The 17,257-nt window shown below is 51.2% G+C and overlaps 1 long non-coding RNA gene across 1 annotated transcript; it reads right to left on the bottom strand.

Annotated features, from left to right (window-relative positions):
* Positions 1 to 1,912: 1,912 nt before the first annotated feature.
* On the bottom strand, positions 1,913 to 17,257 carry LOC149744719 (uncharacterized). Its single transcript, XR_016391049.1, has 3 exons — positions 10,063 to 17,257; positions 7,963 to 8,158; positions 1,913 to 2,727 (listed from the first exon to the last, which is right to left on the bottom strand). It is a non-coding gene; the product is annotated as an uncharacterized LOC149744719 (long non-coding RNA).

The following is a 17,257-nucleotide window of genomic DNA, read 5'->3' on the forward strand; positions in this document are numbered from 1 at the left end:
TGCGCATCTGCGTGGGTCGCAGGCTCCAGGCGGCAGTTTAGGGACACAGCCCGGGATGAGTGGCCGGGGCCTCGGGTGGGGCTCATTGCCCATCTGGTCCCAGTGTCCTCTGGAGTAGGACGAGTGGCTGGCCCTTCCATGGTGAAGGTCAGGGTCAGTTTTAAACCCGCTAAGTCTGCAGTAACAGAGGTATCGGAGGAGACCTGTCCGAGGCCCAGAGGAGCAAAGAGCAGAGCCCAGGAGCGAGACTGTGGCTGGGAATGCCGATTCAGACTCAGCGGGAGGCTGACGGGAAGACAGCTTGGATGCTGGGATCACAGCCTGGCTCCAGAGCCCCACTCCGTCCCCTGCTGCTGTGACGCTTGAGGCCACTGGCTTCCTCCCTCCTGTACCTCAGTTTCCCCATCTGTGAGGGACAGTAACAACCCCCCCTCCCCGAGTTCTGGGAGGTCAGGGAGCTGCATGTGGAGGATGCACGGCACAGAGTCGGCCTCCAGAGATGTGGGTTCATGGTTTCCGCTCCCTGCTCAGCATTTTGCTCTATATTCTGGAATCAAGAGACGTCAGACTGTAGGATAAATTATGAGACCCATACGGCCCAGGTCAAACTTGCCTAGACTGCTAAAAACACCTCTGATCTAACTCTGCAGAACACTGAGTGGTTTAACCTTTCGGGTTCTTTAAATAAACTCTCTCTGCTCTGAATGCCATTCTAGCTTGGACTGGAACCAACGGAGCAAACAGCCCCTCTGCCATTGCCCCGTGCTCGCTGGATGGGCCTCCTTACCTCCTCGCCGGGCGGCGGGCTCGGGGCCGCCTGCAGTTCAACTGCACGTGCCAGCCGTGAGCGAGGGCCTTGGAGAGACAGCCACAAATGTCCTTGGCTTGATGGAGACATTGCCTTTTGGGTTACTCCACTACCGGGATGTTCTGCTTCCTGCCAAAGATGGTCAAGTCAGGGCACATCTCCCCATTTTAGAGAAAACAACAGTTTTACAGGAAAACTCTGAAGCAGCCTTTCATGAGCACGAACAAAAGCTCCCATCCCTCCGGCGCATCTGGGGACCCAGGAGATGGCATGGAGTGATTTGTGATTAAGATGCTCCCTCTTTTCATGTGCAAGAACCTCCTGGAAAAGTGGACCTGAAACAGCCCAGTTCCAGGGGGGAGGCTCCCTGATGGCAGGTCACTCCCGCAGACGTCAGGATTGAAGACCCCGTGAGGTTATGATGCTGACTCCAGGTCAGACTCAGGGAGACCCCATCCAAGCTCTGCGACCTCGGGCATCTTCTTACTTATCTTTTTGTCTGTCTATAATGCTGTTGTGAGCATCACATCAGACCATGCGGTGGATGACGGATAAATCACTACAGTTTACTGAGTGCTTGCCACACACGAGGAACGAATGTAACAGCGTCTCGTGTTATCAGTTTTTTAAAATCCCGAAAATAAAAACCCTGTGAGACGCTTACCATCATCCTCACCTCTCAGATGAAGAGGCTGAAGCACGGGAATGCTAAGTGATGCGCCTCAGGTCGCCCAGCTGGACAGTTCGGTCTCTTACCAACCATAGCACGTCCCCTCTCGTGTTACCTTTCCTTCTTCTTATATTACTCTTGCTACTTTCCAACCCCTCCCCCTGCCATCTGACAGCCCAGCTCATTGATGACCTTGTCCTAGTTTCTTTTCCCTCCTGGTTCTTGTTGCATGAATAATATGCATGAACTTGACTCTCCCAGATGAACTTGAATTGTCTTTCAGGACTGGGGCTCAAGCATATCCCTTAGGAAATCTCCCCGGGTCCCTGCAGTCAAGGTCATGGCTCCCTGCTCTGTGCTTATCTCAGTGCCCGGTGTCTGTTCTTCCCATTGCGTCTGAGAAACGGTCACTCATTCTTCCTTCCCACTGAGGCTGCAGTCTGTTTCTCCACCCCTGAACCTGGGCTTGGCCGTGGGACATGCTTTGGCCAGGGGGACTTTAGCAGATACGACGGGGGTGCTCGTGCCCGGGGCTCCACCCCTGGCTGCTCTTGGGACGCTGGGAACTCATGTGAACAAGCCTGGGCCAGCCTGCTGGAGAGTAAGGGCCACAGGAGGACCAAGATATGTGAATGAACACTTCCTACCGCATCTAGCGCCCAGCTGGCCACAAAGCAGGAGAGAGCCAGCAGATAGCAGCCAGCCCATTCCAGGCCAGAGGAACCAACCATCCTCCTTACAGAACTGTGAACTAAGTAAGTTTTGGAGTGGATTCTTACGCAGCACTAGCCAGCTGATACACTCATGTATCTCCACTGCCTAGATCAGGGCAGGGACTGACACAGGTGCTCAAGGAATGAATGAATTATGGCTCAATTCATAGTTGGAAGAATGGATGGGGAGGACACCAGAGTGTGACTTGGAGGAAACTTTACCTAAATCAGTCCTGGGAATGCTCCCGTTTCCTCTATTTCCCATCTTCAGCTGCTGTAATGAACTCCACTAACACGTGTCAGCCTGAGTCACCAGGTCAGCACTCAGCAGTAACTTCCCGTCCACTGTGTCACACAGACTGATCTGCAGTCAGCGCTAGAGCTTACTCAGCTGCAGGAACAAATACCCCCAGAGTCTCTTTGGTTTACAACAGCAAAGATTCATACTTGCCCACGCTGCAAGTCCACACACGGTTGGCAGGGGCTTTGCACCTCGTGTTCACCACTAAGGGGACAGCCTTCGTCCGCAGCACCACCTTTGGGGGGCAGATGGAAAAGAGAAGACAGTGAACTCAGTGCTTTCCAGAGTGTCCTGCTCACTCCCCTGCCCAGCATGTAGCACAATGCCCAACAGGTAGCAGGTGCTCAGTAAAACTCAGTTGAATGACTGAATGATGTGGTAGGTCAGTCATGGGGCATATGACTTCCTAGCACCTATGATTCTTTCATCAGAGGATTAATTCTGAAATAAATGTAGACTTACAGAAAAGTTTCAAAAATCACAAGGAAAGTTTCCATTTACCCTCACCAAGCATCCTGTAACATTAACTTCTGACATAACGACGATAAATTCAGCAAAACCAAGGAGTTAATATTGGTAGGGTACTAACGAAACTACAGACTTTATTGGGATTTCATCTTCCTTTCCCACTAATGTCCTTTATCTTCCCAAGATCCAGCCCAGGATCCCGTGTTGCATGTAGTTGTCACGGGTCCTTGGTCCCCTCCAGTTGGGGACAGTTCCCCAGTCTTTCCTTGTATCTTAGGACCTCAGCGTTTCTGAAGAGCGCGGGTCATGTATTGGGTTGGCCAAAAAGTTGGTTCGAGTTTTTCCATAACATCTTATGGAAACCACGAACGAACTTTTTGGCCACCCCAATATCCCATCGACTACTCTTCTGTTTGGATTCTTCTGAAGTTTGCTCACGATTGGCTTGATGTACTGCATTCCTGGCAAGCGTACCCCGGAAGTGATGTTCAGTCCTTTGCAGAGGATCGAATTGAGGGGTACGTGATGCCCACGTGTCTTATTACTGGGCATCACGCATCTTAAAGACACCATGTGTCTTATTATGAGGAGCTATTACTTAGTCCCTCATGTGTGGCATTATTTATATAAGTGATGGTGACTGGGTCTCCTGGTTACGGTGGTGTCTGCCAGGTTTCTCTAAAGACGCTATTTTCCTGGTCACATTCTAATTCAATGGCCAGCATGCTTGTCCAGCTCTGCCCCTGGATGGACGCCACTGGAGGACAGGTCCATCTCTGTGTCCTCATTGTATCCCCAGCACCTACGACCATATCTCGTAGTTTTTTTGCGCTCAGCAACATCTTATTAAATAAATGAATGTCCTGAAAGATATAACCAATTTTCAGGGAGCTGATATTCAGGGAGTAGTGGGTTTTCAGACTAATTATCCTGAACAGAAAGGGCAAATGATTCCATCCATGCCTCTTGCATTTCTCATGTATTTTATTTAATCTCATAGTTTACCTTCTCTATCCTCTGATTCTTACCCCACAGCTGAATGAGGCACTTCATTTAGGGGACCCATGATTTCGGTCCTGTGAAATTTTGGAAGACTAGGTACAAAGCAAACAACCTTTACATAAGCAGTAGAAAATTGATATTTCTTACTGACCCATTTTCATGAAGCCCACCTTCCCCTAGCAGCCATCCTGATTTCCGAGTCTTTGTGAAGGCTCCAACTGCCAACGTCACAGCCACCTCCAAAGGGAGGTTCAGTGTGATGTCTCAGCTACAAGTGACCGGGAATCTGACTAACAGTCGTATAAACAAGCTAGGTAATTATCTCTGTCTAGAGAAGCACACAGGGAGTTCCAGGTTTGTTCAGTGGCTTCATGATGTTATCAAGCCCCAGGCGTGTCTCTCCTCAGCCTGTTGGCATTTCGTCCTCAGGCTACAGGAAGGCAGCCCCAGACGTAGGTATCACATCCTGTCTCGTGACAGTGTCCAAAGCAGATGCGGGGAAGGGGGTTTCTTTTTGCATTTCCCTTATGTCTTCTTGGTGGGAACTGGGTCATAAGACCCTCCCTAATTATAGGAGAGCCTGGAAAAGAGAGCACCCAGGATCATAGCCTCCACCGTGGGAGGTGGACCTGCCAGCACACAAGGGGGTAGGTCTGACTTTGCCTAGACAACTCGTACCATCTGCTATGGGGAGCTTCTAGGTGGGGTTTCTGAGTGGGAACCTGGCTGGACCCCAGGGCCATCCAAGGAAGTGGAAAGGTAGAGGTAGTCTGGGGCAGACTTTCTGCATTTCTGAAAGTGTTTTATCAGGTCAAGACCAGAACTGGAATCCAAGTCTCCCATTTGCTATCTTCTTGGTCACAAACCCCATAAAACTTACAATACATAATCACAGTGAAGCCTGCATGAAGAGCAACTGAGGAAAAACCCCATCCATGCAACTTTCCATCCATCCATCCATCCTTCCATTCATCCATCCTCCATCCACCCATCCTTTCATCCTCCCACCCTTCCATTTGCCCATCCATCATTTTATCCTTCCTTCCTTCCATTCTTTTGTCACTTCTTCTCTCCCTCCCTCTTTTCCTCCCTCCTTCCACCCATACTTTCAATGTTTGGGGGAGCCATTTGACCCAGTTATGACCAATGAGGCAGAAGAGGTCTGCTTCTGGGGAATATTTTCACCCCCTTATGTAAGGCAGGGACATTCAAGAGAGGCCTCTTTCTTCTTGGGACGCCATCGGGAGAGAATAAGATGCTCGGAGCTGCCACAGCCATGTTGCAACCATGAGGCAAGACATGTGAGGACGAAGCACTCTGAGTCTCACACTGAGGGTGCACAGTGAGGAGGGAACAGTGCCTGCTCTTCCGGGCTCGCACTCCAGTGCGAGACACAGAGAGAGATGGGCAGTTACAATTCCACGTGAACTAACAGTGTCGGGGGATGTGCTGGGAGATACAACTGGGTGCTGAGGTAGAGGCTCAGTGAGGAACAGAAGGGAGCTAGAGAAGAGAATCCTGGGCAGAGGGCACAGCCTGAACAGAAGAGCACGGAGCTACGATGCATTCAGAATGGAAGGGCTGAGAAAGAAGGTGGAGGTAAGCAGGCTGGACGAGAAAGACAGTGGGACCCCCGCCCCGGCTCACTCTCCCCTGACAGCCCTGGGCTCCCGAGGTTGTACCGCCAGCTCTGTCTCCTTTCTGTCAGGTTCCTCAGCTAAGCTGATGCCCACCCAGCCCATTCTGGGGGCACACTCAGCGGCGAGTTTGGGCCTTGCTTCTCTCCATGATGTTGAGAAAATTCTGGCCTTTGATATCTGCTCTGGACTCCTGTTTCCTGCTCTCTGCGGTCTCGGTCTCGGGGTGGACAGAGGATGACAAGCCCCTCCCTGGCCGCCCCTCCTTGCCCCTCCCCCTTGATAAGTTCAGTATCAAAGGTCCGCAGAGGCAAGCGGCAGAACTCAGGCCTGCGCTGCCACCGACAGGTTCATCGTGCACAGAAGCCGCTGACGGTCTGGCCCTGGGCCGTCACCTCGGAAAGCCGGAAAGCCGGACTCGCCCTGAGCCATTGGCAGGCACGGCTCCTGGGAGAAAACCTCCCCGGGACGTACTATTGAGAGCTGGGGGGAAAATCCCGAAACATAACAAAAGAGTAACAGAAATGAAAATGGCCAGGGACACGGACCCACCATAGATTTTCCTGGGCAAGGTTGGCTGGGGAGCTGCGAGGATGCGCTTTCCGAGAAACCGAGGCCAAAGGAACAAAGGACCTGCCACAGCTTGGCAGGAGCCCCTTCCCCTGTGACATTAACTGCTTCCTGTTCCCTTCCAACGGGGCAGGAAGATGGAAGTGAAGGAAATGGAAAATGCAAACTACACACCAATTTAGCATTTTGCTGCTTGGAGCTCAATTTTTGCTAACTTTGGAAATGCCAGAAGAGAGAGGTGTTTTGTCAAGACATTAAAAAAATTATTTTTTAAGGGAAACAAGACAGGCTATTCATGACCAGCAGGGAAGCACACCTCCCGGGGTGCTCGGCACTCCCACTGCACCCGGTCATTTGATTTAATGAGACGATGAGGCTGCTGTGAGCATCCTCTCTCAGCCCCAACGCTGTGCCACGAGGGCGGCGAGGGCGTTAACTCAGGCACAGCCAGGCTTTGAAGCTTTATTTTGTTTTCCCCTCTGCCCCCTCCCACCCCCTGCCAATTAACACCAGGGAGAAATCACATCCAGGAGCAGTCTCAAGCTGGCCCTGCCAGTAGAGCCACCTTGTCCCCAAGGGCAAGAGGGCGCTTCAGGGCCAGAAGGTGCCCGGCGAGTCTCCAAGCGGAGCGCCTGGCATCAGAGCTGGGATGCAGGGGCGGTGTGCCTGGGCCGCTGGCGTGAGCGGCTGATCACGGGATGACGTCCCTCTGAGCACCTTTGTAGCTCCGGCACTGGGATGCCCTCCCTCCAGAGCCCTGCGTGGCTGCCTTCTCATGCTGCTCGGGTCCGGGCCCAGGTGCCACCTCCCTCAGGAGGCCTTCCCTGACCCTCCCACATCTAAAAATAGAGCCGCCTCCAAGTGGATCACCCTCCGTCTCCTTACCCAGATTTGTCTTGGTTATTTTTCTCTGTGGCACTTGCCACTACTGAAAACACGTTATTTATCTCTTGTTTTCTTTACTTTGCTTGTTTGCTTGTTTTTCTGCCTCTTGCATTAGACTGTCACCTATAAGAGGGCAGGGAGTGGCGGTATCCACTTTTGTATCCCCGGGGGGATACCAGACACAGAGCAGGAGCTTAATAAACATCCCTGAGTGTGTGAGTGTGTGTGTGTGTGTGTGAGCGTGTGATCTCCTAACACGGAGCCTGGCGTGCAGCACACACAGGTGCAATCAGTATCATTCATTTATTCACTATCTAGGCATTTGTTCACTTCACACTCATGACAGCTCTTTAAAGAAAGTATGGACACCAAGGGGGAAGGGGCGGTGGTGGAAGGAATTGGGCGATTGGGATCGACGCATATATACTATCGATACTATGTATAAAATAGATAACTAATGAGAACAGACTGTATAGCACAGGGAACTCTAGTCAATACTCTGTGGTGACCTAAATGAGAAGGAAATCCAAAAAAGAGGGAGTATACGTATATGTAGAGCTGATTCACTTTGCCGTACAGTAGAAACTAACACAACGTTGTAAAGCAACTATACTCCAATAAAAATTTGAAACAAACATTCTTATTTCTGTTAAAAAAAAAAGAGAGAAAGTAGCATAAACCCCCTTTTGCAGTTGAGAAAACTGAAGCTCAGAGAGGTTATGTGAATTGTCAGTGCCGCACAGCCGCGGAGTCGGGTTTGGGGCCCAGGGCTTCCTGACGCCAGCATCCCAGCCACCCTTCTGAGCACCACCTCCCCACCCAACTGCTCGTGCTGGGGTAAGTGGACACTGTCCATCCCGGGAGCTGCCGAGTCTGGCAGGCCCGGAAGTCCCACGAGGGGCTGTTACCTGGGCTCATGCTGTGTTGCCCGGCAGGGTTTCCATTGCGGAGACGGGTCTCAGGGATGGGTGGGATGGCTGGCAGTTGGCCTCTCGCTGTGATAATGACCGCCCTTCATTCAGCCCGTTTGCTGACGGCCTGCAGTGGGTGGTTGTGTTGCACGGCCCTGGTGTCCGTTGGTGAGGGAACGCTGGACAGGACCTGCTATAGAGCATATGTAGGTCAGATTTTATCCTTGTAGCCACACACCTGCCCACGTCTCACACATACACACACACTCACACACACACACACGCCAGGTCATTAAGGCAGGGGAACCTTGCTGCATCCACTGAGGTCATTAGCTCGTGGCTGTTGGTCATTAGCTTGTGGCAGCTGGGCCTACAGCCACGGACCTGAAGAAAGACTCCAGGGCTGAGGACACTGGCACCTTCTAGCCCCAAGGAAGCTGGGCTGAGGTCCTGGTCACAATCTCCTTGATTTGGGGCACGAATGACTTTCCAGTGGACAGCGACGGGTCCTGAAGCCGTGAGGACCCACGCTTGTGTTCCGTGTCTGGTGGGATAATTCGGTGCTGGTTAAAATGGTGCCGACAGAGTGGTCGCTGAGCAGGGACTGAACGTGCCAGCGCCTGGGGCCCAGACCAGGGAGTGGGGAGCCCAGAGGGCTAGAGCCGATGTATCCCGTGGTTGCTCCAGGTTTCACAGTTCGAGGAACTGCCAGGCTCTCTTCCAAAGTGGTGGCCCCATTTCACATTCCCAGGTGGTTCTCTTTGGTAATGATTTTTTTCCTCTTCTGCTTACTTGTATCTTATAAATTGTTGGCAGTGCTTATCTGCCTCTTACAGGTTTTTTTTTTTTTTTCCTGAAAATAACGTTACCTAACAATAGAAGGTGGCATGGAAGACGGGTCATATCTGGCCATACCGTCTGGGATGCTCTTGGACTCCAGCAGTGGCCACATACTCTGAGGCGATCGGGACATCTCACGGGGGCGGGGGGATATTGTAAAGAACACAGGTTCTATGGAGAAACGGGGGTTCTTGAAGGGCTCGCAGGTGTTTGTGTAGATCACAAGACCTCAACTCCAGCAGAGGTTTTATATTCCAGCTAGCATCACTGCTGTGGAAGTGAGGTGCCCCCCCACTTAAAAGTGAGAAGGGGCTCCTGTCCCCCTTTCCTTTCTACACCTGGAGTCCTACCTCCTGACCCTGGGAGCCTGGAACGGAGGCTGCTCTGGGCCACATGGGAAGTTGCCACTAACCACATCAACATCTTTAAAATTAATAACATGAATTCCATAGCGAAGGGGCCTGGGCCAGAGATGGAAGGCTGCTGGCTGCTCCTGGGCCCCATGCGGCAGGTGGGGGGACAGGAAACCTGAGGACAGGTGGGACCTCCAGGTGGGCACTGTCCTGTCGGAACGTAAGACCTTAAGGACTTGGCTGTTACTGGGATCAGATCCATCCAGGCTGATTGGGGACGGGTTCCCCGAGGTGTAGAGCTCTCATTTCAACACACATTGTCATATATTTATGACTTAGATCGAAAATAGGCTCTTTCTACTCCCCACAAATGCACCTTTCCCCTGTGTATTTGGTTTAAAAGGATCCGATCTTTTTATTCGAGGGCTATCCTATGATTCAGGTTTCGTAGAAGTCCGAATTCTTAAATTCTGCAGCTTCAGAGACTTCAGAAGGTCATCCAGCTCAGACCTCTCCCTCTATCCAAACAGATCCTTATACTGACCTGAAGACCAGGAAGGATCCTCTGGGCAAGTTTCTAAAGCTCTTTCTCTACGCTTCCTTATCAGCAAATTGGGCAAAATAATAAGGTCCATCTCAGAAGGATGTTGGGAGGGTTAAATAAGATATGCATGTAATGTTCTTAGCGCCATGCCAAGCACACTGAGAATCTTCAATAAATGACTGGGTTATTACCGTCAGCCGCATCACCAATGCACAGTATTTTCTTTGTGTCCACCTCTCACCTTGTGAAACAATCAAGTCTGCAGTTGGCTCATAAATGAAAGCTCCCTTCCCAGTTCCATTACAACACAGGGGGCAGAGCTCTTAAGTTCATTCCAGACCAGCAGGAACAAGCTCTTACCTTCTCAAGGGCTGAGGTCAGAACACTGGGGCAGCCCAGGTGGCATAGTTGGCATCTATGACGCCGCGCCCTCTAGTGGAAGGACGAGGCTCCTGAACTCAGGTGTGCAAGGAGGCAGGTGAACGGGAACAGGGCAAAACCAGGTGAATTTTCATGCCATCTGAATTCAGTCCTCCTGAAACACAGACAGTAAAAAAGGTAATCAAGATTACAAGGCAACGCAAACAGAAATGCACCCTGAGGAATTTACATTTGCAGTATCCTTTTCGTGCTTCGTTTTCTAAATCTATGCTCAAATCCACAGAGCAAGATAAGAGAAGGGGCCGCTCATACGGAGGGGGCTTCCTTTTGATCTGAAAAAGAAATGTTCTAAAATTAACCGTGCTGATGGTTGCTTAACTCTGTGAAGATACTAAAAATCACTGAATTTTATACTTTAAGTGGACGAATTGTATGGGATGTAACTTATACCGCAAAAAATCTATTTTTAGAAGTTGACTTTTCAAAATGTTTTATTGTTTTTAGATATTCCCCCAATACTTATTTATTATAAAAATAGAAAACACCCATAAAAATAGATTTTTCTCGAAGTATTTATTTGCATTCTTTGAGTTCCACATGCATTTGTAGTTTGCCGCACCAGAGAAGTTTCCCTGAGGTCAGCAGTACATCCCAGCGTGTGCCAGGTGCCGTGGAGACGGGAGACGTGCAAACATGGATGGTGAATCGAAGTCTCTTGTCCAGTTGTGGAGCCCAGACTGATCCTTAGAAGCAACGGGATGAAAAGAGACAAGATGGCTCAGAATAAGGGGCTACATTATTTGTTGAGTGAGTTAAAAGAAGGATATTATTGAAGGTTCAAATAATCCAGGAAGGCTTCGTGAAGGAGGAACCTGAGCTAGAGCTTAATAGGTTTAATAGAAAGGACAAGTAAAATATAGTACAAATAAGTAAACTAAAAGTAACCCAGAGCTAGGATAACAGCCTCAGCTCTCCCTCCTCGGGCCTACCGTCTGTGTCCTGAGCATCGCGGGCGTTCCCCAGAAGACAAGCGTATCATTCAGGGAGGAGAGGGTCCCGCTTCCCCCTCTCCAGTCTCCGGCTGGCACTCCCACTGGCGGACCCCAGCTGGAAGCCAGAGAGCAGGGGCCACTGACACAGACCATGTGGCCAGTCCCCAGGGAGAGAGGATGGAGGAAAGGACGGAAGAGTGATCGGGAGGGCTGCGTGGAGGCGTCCAGCACCTCTAGCTGGGGCTGCAGGGGGTTAGAGTGTGACCCATCCGTGTCCCAGAGGAGAGGGGGTTTTCTCAGGCAGACTGACGGAGGACAGAGATGGGGGCCCTGAGCTGCCCCCGACTTTCAATAGCAGAGGGGCGAGAGTGTCACTTTGATTGTTAGAGTGTGCGGGGCTCTTGTTAAGGTCTCTTTATTCATTTACTTTAGAGCCTCGCTACCCCGCAGGTGAGGTGGTCCTCTGCCATCACCTGGGGGCTGGTTAGAAATGCAGAATCTCAGCCCCACCTGCACACGCTGCCCTAGAACCTGCATCTCGACCAGACGTGCCTGGCGATTCAGGCGCAGGCTGCTCTTGGAGAAGCTCTGCTTTCAATCACCCCAGGGATGCGGGTGGGTGGGGGTGGTTAGGAACAAGCCAGTTAGAGTTCAAAGGTGGGCGTGTCCACCCTGCTGCAGGTATTGGGCCTCAGGCACAGGAAGTCATGGCAGCTGGCCTGTCCGTCCAGCAGGGTGGACACCGCTGCTCCACCCGCCTCGCTCTTCCCTGCAGACGCCAGGAGCAGCCCCACGATTCTCTCCACACAATATACCTGCATCCACTTCTTGTCCATCAGAGCGGGCAAGTGAGATGAAATGTAGTTGCCTGATGTATATATGTAATATCGCCCATGTATAACTTTTGGCAGAAATATAAAATCCACTGATTCCCAGAAAACAAACACCATGCCTGTTTTGTACATTCATTATCCCTGTAGACCCACACAGTCCGTGGCCAGCAAGCAAGAAGCTCAGAGTCCGGTCAGGAGGCGGAGAAATGACATTGACATTGTACGTCCGAAGTACCAGCCCTGACAGAAGTGCCGTTGCTGCGGTCTCCGAGGCCAGCTCTGTCCCCATGGGAGGGAGGAGGAGGGAGGAAATGCCCTTGACCCAGCAGGCCTGGGAGGATGGGCCTGTGTGGCCAGAGGGCACAGACAGGGAGACAGAAAGTCATTCCCACCGAGAAGGAAGCCACCTGCTACAGAGCAGAGTTGAGTCCAAGGCCCGACAGCGGTGGTCACCTGTCGAAAGGTGTGGGTCTGAGTTGGAGAAGCAGCAGGTGTGTCTTTCTTTGGCTCCCAAGCATACCTGAACTGATATTGTTATTTCTTAAACTTCTGGAAGTGAAGTTAAACATAGAAACGACAACATGGATAACCGTGCGTATTTGACGACCATCTTGGAAGTCTGTCAACGCGGAGATTTAAGATGCCCCCTCCCCTTATCTAAAAGCGCTCTGCCTGGGATTGATGCGCCGGTCACCTGTGCATCTTGAGAGCGCTCTGCCTGGGATTGATGCGCCGGTCACCTGTGCATCTTGAACAGATGTTGAGAAAGGCAAAGGTCCAGTTCTGGCGTCTTGCAAACTGGACACGACGGCAAGAGGGGGCTGCTCCAGCTCACGGTGGCCTCACGCCATGTGGACGGAGACGGCTCTACCTGTGGGAGAGCTGGGCTGTCCAGACACTGTGGGCCTGGCAGTGACCCTTGAGAAATGGAACAAAGGGACCTTAAGTTGCATGTGATTGGATTCCACCCGGTGCCTAATGCAGTGTAGACACGAACTGATGGTGGGTGTGGGGCAGCGTGACTTGCTGGGGTGGTGACATCGTGTCACACCGAGATAACCTCTGGCGTCAAAGGAGACATACGCTGGCTGTGCTGTGCACCAGTGAGTAACCTGGGAGATGCAGAAGTACCCGTAGCTCCGAGCCCCTCCCTGCAGTGGAGAAACAGCAGTGGTTAGCGCAGTCCCAGCGCTGAGGGGACGGTCCGTCCAAGTGGTGATGGGAGAGGGTTGTTATCCTCATGCTGTCTTCAAGATGCTGCTAGTGTTACTGCACAGGGAATTTGCCAAAATTGTATTATATAACGTGTTTTATATTAAAAAACATGGGGTGGGGCGGCAGCTCTTAGCAGTATTTCACCCATGAGTGCTGTGTAGGATCCACGAAACGACAGGACCCATGTGCTCTTAAGCATACACACTCCAACTCTGCGTGCGCCATGTCATCGACACGGAAAACACTCCACACTTACACGTTCTCCAAGCTGTCAACACGTGTGGGGCGTGTGGGCTGTCCCCGGGCTGTTGCCAATATCGCAGTAGAGGGAGGGGTGGCTTCAATGATTCAAACCATGACACTTACAGCGGGGCTGGGAGAACCCAGTGATGGGGGGACGGCATCACGGGTGCAGCCTCTTCAGGACCTCCAGTCTCCCGGCGGCCAGTCCGTTCCATGACCTGCTCCACCAACCCTCTCATTCTCCGTCCCTGCTCTTGAATTAGTTGTCTGTTTTCTCTGCAGGTGTCCCTTGGAGACCACACAGCCTCTTTTTTTTTTTGACATGATTTCAGACAAATGGAAGAGGAGCACAAAAATTCTCAAGATGCCCTTCTCCGAGGTTCCCCGAATATGAATGTTTACCTTCTTTGCTGTATCCTCTCCCCAACACACGGAGGAAGTTGCATATAGGATCTGCCTCTCCACTAAATACTACCATGTACGTTGCCTAAAAATGAGGGATTCTCTTCTGTAACCACTGTACAATAATCAAACTCAGGAAACGAAAACTGACTCAACTGTGAGCTAACCTACAGCTCTTATTCAGATTGTCCGATCATCCTAAGAAAGCCCTTGATTGGCTGAGAGCGGATGGACCGACAGGCTGAAGAAGACGTGCCTCGTCTTCAGCCGGCTCCTGCCCTGCTCGGCCTCTCCGTTCCACTCCTGCATCGTTTTCATTTTTGGTCATTTCTAATGATGTCCTACTTCAGAATCAGTAGTCATACTGATGACAGGAATGGTTCTGTATGGGCTTCTCTTTCTGTAATAAATCTCTGTTTCAAGCAACACTCCAAACACTTGCCAGTGGGCCACGTGTTTCAGAGCTATGAATGATCACTGAGGTCTGCTTTGATTTTGAGATAACTTATGAAACTAGTCGTGTGTGTGTGTTTTGTAGGAAGCATGTGTGCCCATGTATGTGAGCACAGAATAATACTGGGGCAGCTGAGTTAGGCTATCCGAGAGGTGGTCTTGAATTTATACAGCCCTCCTGGTTGACTCTGGGAAAGTAAATTCAGTCCCCCGGAGCTTCACCCATCACCTGTCGACTTTCAGGCAAGACCATTGTTATTTAAAGGGATCTGTTTTGTTTCAACATTCTAAGTCCATAGATATGCTGAGAATCTATCAGTGGAATATTATTCAGCCTTAGAAAGGAACGAAGTACTGACAGATGCTACGACATGGATAAATCTTGAAGACATCAAGCCAAGTTAAATATGCCAGTTACGGAAAGACAAATACCGTAGCATTCCACTTCTATAAAGTAGTAGGGGAGTCAAATTCATAGAGACAGAAAGTAGGACGGAAATGGTACAGAGGAACTTATTTGCAAAGCAGAAATGGAGTCACAGATGCAGAGAACCAAGGGGGGAAGCGGGGGTGGGATGAGTTGGGAGATTGGGATTGACATTACATACAGTACTACGTATAAAATAGATAACTAATGAGAACCTACTGTAGAGCACAGGGAACTCTACTCAGTGCTCTGTGGTGACCTAAATGGGAAGGACATCCAAGAACAGGGGATACATGTATACGTATAACTGATTCACTTTGCTGTACAGCAGAAACTAACACAAGAGTGTAAAGCAACTCTACTCCAATAAAAAAAACGTTAAAAAAAAAAAAAAAGTAGAATGGTAGTTTCCAGGGACTAGGGGAGGGGTAGGATGGGTTCGGTGTTCAGTTACAGAAGACGAAAAAGTTCTAGAGAAGGTCTAGGTGGTGACAGTTAAACAACAGTTTGAATGCACTCAATACCACAGAACTGTGCACTTACAATGGCTAAAATGGAAATTTTATGTCAGGTATATTTTACCACGATTTTAGAAAACTAAATAATTTTTTAAAAACTTGCATTTCAGAGGAAGCCAGCATTTTAATCCCTTGCACGGAGAAGTTTTGCAGCAGCGCTTACAGCTGTCATTATTCCGGTCCCTCTAAAGCCTTCCTAAATTCATCAGCCACCCCACTATCACTGTCCCCGGTTCTCTTGAATGTCACCCAGAAAAGTGAGCAACACAGGGACACACTCGTAAACGTTCCTCCCAACGGCAGTTGCTGGCCTGACGTTAGAAATGAATGATTTTCCACTGTACCAGTGACTCTGTTGTGGGTTCTATTAGCACCATATGTTACATGTTTTTAGTAAAGCCTGGCCTTGTGTGTCCTCTGCCATCTGCCCTGGCATCGGCACAGCCCACGTGGTGCACGGAGGCCAAGGGCCTCCTCCACCCAGCATGGTCTTGCACCTCTTCCCAGCCAGAAAGCACGCGTGGGCAGAATGCACGGGACCAGGCGAAAGGTGGATTTTATCAGCTCCGCAAGTCACAGTGAAGTGGGCCCATGTTTTGTAAAACATGTGTTTGGCAAATGATTCCCTGTGGGCTGCAGAAATCCAGATGGAGGAAGTTTTCTAAGTGCAACGTCAGAATTTTACATCTGCTGATCCCAACAAGTGCATGGCGCCAAGGAGAAGAAGCAGGTTGTCTGTCCACAAAATCTGAGAGCACGGATGTGGTTCTGGGGGCTTGTTCAAATCTAGAAGACAAAGGCGCCGTGTCTTCAGCCCCCGCTAGGCCTGGGCGTGGTGAGAGCAGGAGAAGTCTTAACATGGCCCAGAAGGGCTCAGTTTCACAGACGAGGAAACGGAGGTATGGGAAGGTGGGCAAAGTGAGTTGCCCAAGGCTGCCCAAGGTTGGAACTTGAACTTGGGGCCCTGTGGACTCAGTGTGGGGTCCTCTTGCCTCACCACGCTGGACATGACATTGGCAAGTAGCCCCCGACACTGTGGGTCTGCTTGTCTAGGTGCTGCCGTTCACTGCTGTGCTGCTATACCCTAAGTCTGCTGCTGTGCCACTCTGACTCCTGGTTCCCTGTGCGCAGACGGGAGGCTTAGCTGACACAGTGCTCGGTCCATAAGGGACTGATAATGGTGAGTCATGGTACAGGAGAGGCCAACAGGACACGGCCTGGGTGTACATGGCGGGTCAGAGGGGGGGCTGGGGACCGGCTGGGCTGGGAATGGCGGGGCATTGCCAGCAGAGAGGGGCCTGCAGACCCCATCGCCACATTCAGGCTGGGTGTCCTGTGGGCTGAGAGACGGGAGGCTTGTCCGCACGAGCCCTTTTGAGGCTGCATGGCCACGTGCTCCACTTTGACGATGGTACCCGGAAGCCGCGCTGGCTGTCCTCCGCTCACCCCTCCAGATCCGTCCTGCATGCCGCTCTGTGCCTTGGGAGGCTGCCCTGCAGGGACTGTGTGACACTTCCAGTCGGGATCAGCCAATGGGACATGCCAGAAGCAGACTGGAGGGCGGGAGCGGAGAGAGGCCGGGGGCTTCTCCTTTGCACCCCTCTTGCCTGGCTGGAGCCTCCCCAGCTCTCCCCCCTGCCACTTCCAGCCCAGGTGGTAATGGCCCCCCACTCCTGTTAGCCTCTGGATACCTCCCCATCCTGGTTGGTCCCCAGAGCCCTGCCCTCCCGCCCTGACACTGGCTTCAGTTACCTCTGGCGGAGGCTGCTTTCCTGGTGGGACCATGATGGATACAGGAGGTGATCGGCAGACCACAGGAATGCTGACATCTAGATTCAAGGTAAGGACAACGCATACTCTGTACGGTGTGGAAATCCCCTCGAGATCCCACATCAAAGGGATGAAGTGTTAGGGAAAATGCCCAGAGGCCTGGGCTACTTCTGCAGTCGTGGAAAAGTCTGCAGAGACCAGAGCTTATCCGGAGGCCACAGTGACTCCCCTCCCACCCAGATGGAAGGGTGTCTGAGGTCTCTGGGGCTGGTCTGGGAGTCAAATTGGTGTCCAGTCTATTGTATTACTAGCTAGCACCCT

The sequence above is a fragment of the Delphinapterus leucas genome, chromosome 20, assembly GCF_059928025.1.
Source record: "Delphinapterus leucas isolate spDelLeu-1000000601 "Yukka" chromosome 20, BTC_Dleu_Yukka2, whole genome shotgun sequence".
Lineage (NCBI taxonomy): Eukaryota > Metazoa > Chordata > Mammalia > Artiodactyla > Monodontidae > Delphinapterus > Delphinapterus leucas.